Source organism: Triticum urartu, chromosome 1 (assembly GCF_003073215.2).
Source record: "Triticum urartu cultivar G1812 chromosome 1, Tu2.1, whole genome shotgun sequence".
In the NCBI taxonomy this organism is placed as follows: Eukaryota; Viridiplantae; Streptophyta; class Magnoliopsida; order Poales; family Poaceae; genus Triticum; species Triticum urartu.
The window spans coordinates 20,830,185-20,838,563 of NC_053022.1; positions in this window are offsets into that span (position 1 = coordinate 20,830,185).

The window sequence follows — 8,379 nt, forward strand, 5'->3', positions numbered from 1 at the left end:
AGTTGGTTTCATTTGGAGTTTGCGCTGGATCTTCTTTGAAATGGCTCTTTTTGGACTTAGCCAATTGGAAACTTGATTAATTGCGAGTAGTCTGGGAGGGGGACAACCCAGATCGATGGATCTAAACTGGGAGAACCTGAACCTTAGGGTGGTTGACCTCACTGGCATTGACGACAACATCACTGAAGACGAGGTCAAAGCGGCCATTGATCTTATGCCGGGCGACAAGGCCCCGGGACCGGATGGATTCACGGGAAGCTTCTTCAAGAAATGTTGGCACATTATCAAAGTTGATGTAATGAGAGTCATTCACCAGTTCAGTAGCCTCCAAACGACAAATCTTCACTGGCTCAACTCGGCCAACATTGTGCTCATACCAAAGAAGGATGGGGCGGAGGAGATCGGGGATTTCCGCCCCATTAGCCTCATCCATGCTATTGCTAAAATCATCGCCAAGGTGTTGGCGTCCCGCCTTTGCCCTTTCATGAACAACCTTGTCTCCACTGCGCGGAGTGCTTTCATCAAGAAACGAAGCATCCACGACAACTTCATGTACGTGAGAAACCTCGCGCGACGCCTACACAGAAACAAAACTCCGTCCTTGCTCTTCAAGTTGGATATCCAGAAGGCCTTTGACTCGGTACAATGGGAGTACATCCTTGACCTACTCCATCGGTTGGGATTTCCGGACCGCTTTCGGGATTGGGTGGCAGCCCTCTTATGCACGTCCTCTTCGCGCGTCCTCCTCAATGGTATTGCCGGGGCCGCCATCTGTCATGATCGAGGGCTCAGACAAGGGGACCCCCTTTCACCCCTACTCTTTGTCCTCGCGATCGACCCCTTGCAGCAGCTCCTCGACATTGCCACAAGTCACAACCTGCTGCAGAAAATCCGAGGGCGTGGATCTACTGTTCGTACCTCCCTGTATGCCGACGATGCAGCGATCTTCATCTCCCCCTCACGGGAAGACGTGGCCAACCTTGCGGCCATCCTTAGTGCCTTTGGAGGGGTCACCGGTCTGTCCACCAACTTTCAGAAGAGCTCTGTTGTCGCAATTCACTGTGGCAACCTAAACCTTGACGACATACTCCACAGTCTGCCCGCCTCGCGAACTTCTTTCCCATTGAAGTACCTGGGACTCCCATTATCCATTTGGCAGCTGAAAAGGGTGGACTTCCAACACCTTGAGGACAAGGTGGCTGCGAGGCTTCCTCCATGGCAAGGGAGAAACATCACCATAATAGGCCGGGCGGCCTTGGTCAAATCGGTCCTCACTTCACAAGTCGTCTACCACATCACATCCCTGAACATTCCCGCCGGCGTGCTACACAATGTCAATAGAATTGAGCGTGCTTTCCTGTGGTCAGCTCAGAGTCAAACTTCAGGTGCAAAATGCAAGGTCAACTGGGAGACTGTTTGCCGCCCTACGCATCTCGGCGGGCTTGGAGTGCTGCAATTGGGGAAATTTGCAAGAGCTCTAAGGTTGAGATGGCCGTGGGTGGAGTGGAAGGACCCGACTAGACTATGGGTGGGATTAGGAAACCCGTGCTCTGAGGTGGATATGGACCTCTTCTACGCCTCCACCGTCATTACCGTGGGAAATGGAGGGAAGACGCCCTTCTGGGAGGCACCATGGTTGAGAGGGAAAAAACCTAAGGATATCGCCCCCCTCATCTTCACAGCCTCCAAGCGAAGGAAGTGGGTGGTGAGGGATGCTCTGCGAGACAATGCTTGGGTGCACAAGATCGATCCTTCCATCAACCTAACGATCAACCACATTGTGGAGTTTGTGGACCTTTGGGTCCGCTTGGAGCAATTCCAGCTTTCACCGGACATTGATGACGACATATCTTGGAAATTTGAGGCCAACGGTGAGTATTCGGCGGCCTCTGCTTATAGGATCCAGTTCTTGGGCTCCACGACGACAACCATGAACAAGACTATTTGGAAGGTTTGGGCACCTCCCAAGGTCAAGTTCTTCTCTTGGCTAGCGATTCAAAACAGGATATGGACGGCGGATAGATTGGAGAAGCGAGGTTGGGAGAATTGTCGCCTATGCACCCTCTGCAGAAGGGCAAACGAGACGTCCGCGCACCTCTTCTTTCGGTGCAGATTCACCTTGCGCGTATGGAGATTGGTAAAGGAGTGGCTTGGCCTAGGGGCTCTCGAGATCCATCAATGGCAGGCGGAGCGCAACATCAAACATTGGTGGACAAACATGTCGAAGCCCAATACGGCGAACCGGAAGGCCATGGCTTCCCTTACTATGCTTGTCGGTTGGGTCATCTGGAATGAGAGGAACGCTAGAGTTTTTAGGAAGAAATCAACGCCCCCCTTCTACATTCTAAAACTAATCCAAGATGAAGCCAAACTTTGGGTCACGGCAGGAGCTAGGCACCTGAGCATTATCATGCCGCGAGAGTAGTTGTTATTTTCCCTTTTATTGACGGACGGGCTATGTTGTGGAGCCACTAATTTGTACTATAAAACTTTCCTCCTTTATTAATGAATGAGGCAAGTCTTTTGCCTCTGTTTCAAAAAAAAAACTTGATTAATTCTGTTTACACTTGTTGTCACCAACCTCCATCACTCTAACATTTTCACCTAAGCCCATTTCCCCAACTTTTTCTGAGTATATATTCTCTTCTATAAAAGAATGTGTAATCTTAAGCACTTGGGTTATGAAGCAACTAACATTTCCGCCACTCCAAAAAGATCCCAGTTAATTCTGATAATTTATTTAACACAAATGAACACTAGAAATGCTACTAACCATACAGGAACATTTCTAAATAGGCACACCATCCTCAATACAGTTTCTGGACTAAACTTGGGTTTAAACAGCAAGTACCTTCTAACTTGGCGCAAACTGACTGAAACTTGGCACACACACTCACCTTAGCATCTAGACACCACTCACCAAAATCCAGACCCAGGCCCCTCACCATTTTTCCTTGGCACCACACAAACACTTCACTGCCAGGAGAAACCTGGACACAACACGTTTGATCTAATGCACCTGGAATCATTTGGTGACTACACACACTACCTAGATTGCATGCCTGAGCTACTGGACAAGGTTGGAGACACCCGTGCATGCCCAGACCCCCACTGCCTTGGTGACCACAGGGCTGGCATGCCAAAGAGCGTGCTCTACACGGCGCCCAGCCACTGGCAGGTCAACACCGATGCCACCGCCCGTAATGAGCACTTCTTTGGCCCTGTTTGATTCAACTTTTATCGACGGATTCCGCTGCCGCGCAGCAGAATCTAAACCAAAGGGCGAACCCAGCAGAATCCGATTCCAAAAATCCGCTGTCAAAATCTGAACCAAAAGCGAAAGCAGCCTAGGACATGCTTTTCAAAATCTGATTCCTCTGCGAGGCAAAATTTAAAAAAGCTGTATCAGCTAGTTTGCCAAATGACCTATATCTTTTTCACATCAGATTTTTCACAGCTGTTTTTTCACAGCAGATTTTTCATAGCTGCTTTTAAAAATCCACAGCCGAACCAAACAGGGCATTTACCTGGTTGCGTAGGATGGCCCTCCGACGATGCTAGAAGCTCCGTCAGGACGGGGGGCTAGGCGGGGAGAGGACCTTATTCCACTTCTAGAAAGCCGCCACTTCGTCTTTCAGAGCATGGCATAAATCCAACAAAACTTAAAAAAAACTACAGCCTAAAGGAAACTTAGAACTTGAATAAAGCTTCATCCATCGCAATGGAGCGAAATATGATCATGTAGACAAATTACAATTTCTTACATCATTCAATCAAATTCACAGTACCAAGCGCTACCACTGAAATCATTGTTGTACGTATACATCCCACGTTGATCTTCACAGCCATGCCCTCGACACTAAAGAGGATCAATCTCTAGGCGTGACGGACGGCCGGAGTTCATTGTCATGGGAGACTACGCAGTGTCACGAGGATGTTGGATGGATAGCCGGTGTGCCGGCTGTGAGGATGACGCGCCGGCGTGTCGTGCGGCCGCCATCGACAAGACATCGTGCAGTTTGTCGTCGCCATGACTAACTGCACGCGTGCCGGAGCAGATAGATGGGTAGCCCGCGCTGGTGCGTTGAGGAGGGTGCGTTGTTGTGCCGCAGGGCCGCCGCCGGCGAGAGGTTGTGTGGAAGCCTATTTTTCCTATGGGATTATCGGCCATCAAGAGAGAAAGCTGGGGATCAGGAAGACTGGTGCTTTGAGATTGATTTTGGTTGGAAGATTCTTAAATGAAAGAGCACAACCCTTTTTCACATAAGGTCAAAATTTTGATGCGAATACTAGTGAAAAATCCATTTTTTGGAGGGTCGGCTCGAGCATGTCGAAGCCCCCCACCCCTAAGATTCGCCACTGCTTTCCATCACTTCTCTACACTAGATGATGCCCCGCACGTTGTTGCGGGAATGTTTGCAATATTTCAATGAGATTTTGATTATATGAAACATGAATTCTTGAAACAATAGTTTCTCAAAGTATATAAAAATTAAATGTAAATAGCATAATAAAATGGAATTTTACATGCATGCATGTTGTAGTGGATTTTTAATATGCATAGTTCATGTTCAGGTGGGCATTTTCTTATGCATATTAAATGATGAGGTGACATGATTACATGTTGAGAGAAATATTTTAGTAGGGGCTAACTATTTAGATATAGAAGATACCGGCATTCGGAGCTAGGAGTACAGAAGAAAAGTCAATGGGAAGAATAGTAAAAGTCTGGAGCTCAAACATTGAGGACGTATTTGGTTGCCGTGCGCTACAGTACGCGCATTGCATACACTTCTCCACCCAACCTGGCTATGCAAATGCAGCCTCAAATGCACCATATGCATGCCCTCTTGCCTGCATGGCACGAACCACATTGTCTGGTGTTTGGTTGCCTGCATGTTAGTGGATAAACACAAGGCATGATGTTTGGTTGTATGCAACGCCTGGTGTGTGGTAACCTCTTTGGCTAGTTGGTGAGGTTACCACCACACTTCGACAGCACACATCATAAGTACAACAGAGTATAAACAGAGCATCAACTAACATAATTCAGATATAAGCAGTACCACACTTTATAACAGTTCAACGCATAAACTATAGACATGTTCAAAGCAGACTCGATAGTACGCTCGAAAGAGGTGGCCCAGCCCTACTCCTTGGCGGCGAAGACTTCGTCGTGCTTCCCGCACTTGTTGACGACCTCAATGCCATCGTCGTCAAAGATGACAACCTTGAGGGTGTCGGGAGTGAGGAGCTTGAACGTCACCATGTAGCCGATTTTGATCTGATGAACGGCTGTGTTGGTGGCCCAACCCTGATCCAGAGTCACCCTACCGTTCATCAGCTTGACCGTCACCTTCCAGGAGCAGCCGGTGTTGTTCCTGAGCTTGAACTCCGTCGGCACCGCGACGAAGTGCTTGGTGAAGTCCAGGGGCATGAGGATGCACTCAAGCTTCGGTGCAAGGATGACTTTGCAGAAGTGAGTTGGGCCATCCTCCTGATGGTAGTGGCCGTAGTTGCGGCGCTTGTTGCTGGGAGGCTCCTCCATGCCGTCGTCGTCGCCACCCTCAGGCATCTTCGGGTCTTCCTCGGCGGTGGGCGACAGCACAACCTCGTCGGGCATTGGGTGAAGGGGCTGCTTGCCCTTGTTGTCAACGGCCGGTAGCACCTCCGTGCCCATCTCATTATTGCTCTCCTCGATATGCACACAATTCATGGAGTCAAGCACAGCACATAGTTCATGGCTAATTGAAGAGCATGTAGTTAAAACGGCATGACTGTCACTCTTCTCCTCCTCTCCATCCACCCTATATTTACTCACCCTGCCCACCACTACTTACCCACGTCCTCTCTTCTCTCACTGTCAACCTTGCTCCTCCCCATCGCCATGAGCTCTAGCTCCTGCTCCAATGCCAACCCCTTCCCTTGGGGTATTGGCTGGAGGGCCTTCTTCCTCGGGTGGACGGCTGGTGACCGGACCAAGTTCGAGAACACCATGAAGGTGTGCTCGAACTTCGGTTCCATGCCTGAGATGCAGAACGAATCAAATGCAATGCTCATGAAGGCCAGTAAAGAAGAGCTGAAGACGCTGATTCCTGACCCAACGAAGGGCGCAATGGCAGTTGACATCATTCGCTGGGCCATGAATAAGGCTGTCTCCGTCGACCCTAAACAGAGGAAGAAGTGGTGAAAGTACAAGACCTACTGGGCTCCTAATGACTGCCGTGCCGCAGTGTACTGGGAGACGGCTATCGCGCCGCTGGCGGTCATCGACGGGGAGTCTAAGGAGGAGGAAGAAGAAGCAGTGCAGATGCCAGCAAGGGCGCCGGAGCCAGGACGTCATTCCTGGCAGATCGACCTCGACTCCGCCGAGGACGACGACAACGACCCGCCGGCCCGCACGGCGATGAAGAAGAAGATGAAGGCCAGCGGCTCGACCAGCCGCTCCGCACGCCAATGACGGCTTCCCCGGTCAGCCGGTGTCCGTTGTCCACCCCCTATCCCTCAATCCCCCAATCCCCCTTCTGCATTCCGATCTTGCATGTATGAACTCGTATGAACTAGTATGAACTACCTCTATGCTTATCTACATATTTCCCATTCTCCTCCGCCGTCGATCGAATCTATCGCCGTGGATCGAATCTAGGGTGCATGTCGAAGAGATAGAAGTGCTTACCGCCATTGATGGAGTCCGGTGATCTTCTTCCTCTGCTCCGATCCGCCGCCGCCGGTGATGGAGTCCGGTGGTGTTCTTCCTCTGCTATGATCCGCCGCCACCGGTGAGAGTTGGAAGAGTGGGGAAGAGTGGGGAGAGGGAGCGGTGAGGCGCGGTGAGGCTAATAACTGTCGGCGCTTCGGGAAGCAACGCGGCTTCTCGAGCGTAGCCGCGTGCGTGCAGCCGCCGCCGCCCACGTGTACCGCTCGGGCTTAGTCCTTGAGAAACTGCCGATTCGTGGGTTTCCAGTGAGCCAGGCCCAGAGCTGCTTTAAGTTCCGTGCGATGCAGGCCCAATAGTAAAAACAGACAATCAAACAGCCCACATACATCCCGCGCGGGTCTAATTGGGCTCGATGCGGGCAACCAAACACACCCTGAGTTCTACACATTGAATACATACATACGGCATCCGACACTGAGAGAGACGACGTGTGTGGTCAATCCTACCAAAAGAAATAAAAAACAACTACAAGTCGTGGCCCCACGTAATTTTCATACCGGATCCACAGTTACGTGGTACTTCCACGTACTCTTAGTCTAGTAACTCATATTTTACTGTCGTTGGATCAGAGTGGATGAACGACTGCAAAAATTGACATTCAGCGTAAAACCTGTAATAAGTTACAACTGGTATTGAGCATTAAATTGATGGCAAATTCTGTTCTCGTTTACACTTGTTAACGAAGGGAAACATTACAGACAGTAACCAGACATGAAAAGGTAAAAATAGAGTGAGCAAACCATCAGAGTTCTCAAATAAGGCTAGCAAGTTGCAACTATGGCCTATGCATCTAGTGCGGTCATCCCGAAAATAGGGATCATGTTTTATTTCGATGTATCATGGCTCGCTTTATTTGGAGTTCGATTAGAGAGTTGGTTGGGTGTTCCTGGAATCCGAACGGATTCAATGACTTATATAGATTGATCCGAGACGCTCCGAGGAGTGATCAGAGGTTTGCTTGGCTGGTCTTTGGGGCCGCATCTTGGGCCTTGTGGACCACTAGGAACAAAGCCCTCATGGAGGGAAAATTTATCCGCCATCCGGTTGATCTTTTGTATAAATTGGTCTTCTTTCTGCATCTGTAGAATCTCCTGACGAAGCCAAAGGACAAAGGAAGCGTGGAGTTGCTCGCGTCAAGGGTGCGGGCAAGGTGAACTGAGCTTCGACGTCTTGTGAGATAGGGGTCTTCATCAGTTGGGCGCCACCCCGATCTCGTCTTCGTCCTCATGTGGTGGGTTGTGCCGTCTGCGTGGCACGCTATGCCCGACACTGTGTCGTCGTTAGTGGCCTGTTAGCTTGTATCCCTACTTCGGCCTATGTGCCATCCTTTGTTTGTGTGTTGTGCTTCCTACTTTGTTAGGGCCTTATTATTAAGGCCGGGTAGATGGCTCCGCTCTAAAAAAGTTGTAACTATGGTCTATGGACAAGCGTGCTGCGCCATAGATGTATGCTGACAGCGAGCCCTGTGCTACGCTGTTCTCACGCAAGGAACAGTGAAGAGCTGGTCATCTCCAACTATTACAGGAACGGGCTGGGTACGCACACACGCATGCAGCCTGAGAGAAAAAGAAGGTGTTGTGAACTGTGATGGGTGGCCGGTGTGGACTGTGGAGGCCGGAACAGAAGCTCTGCTGGTTCTTCCTCGAGTATTTCTGTATTTG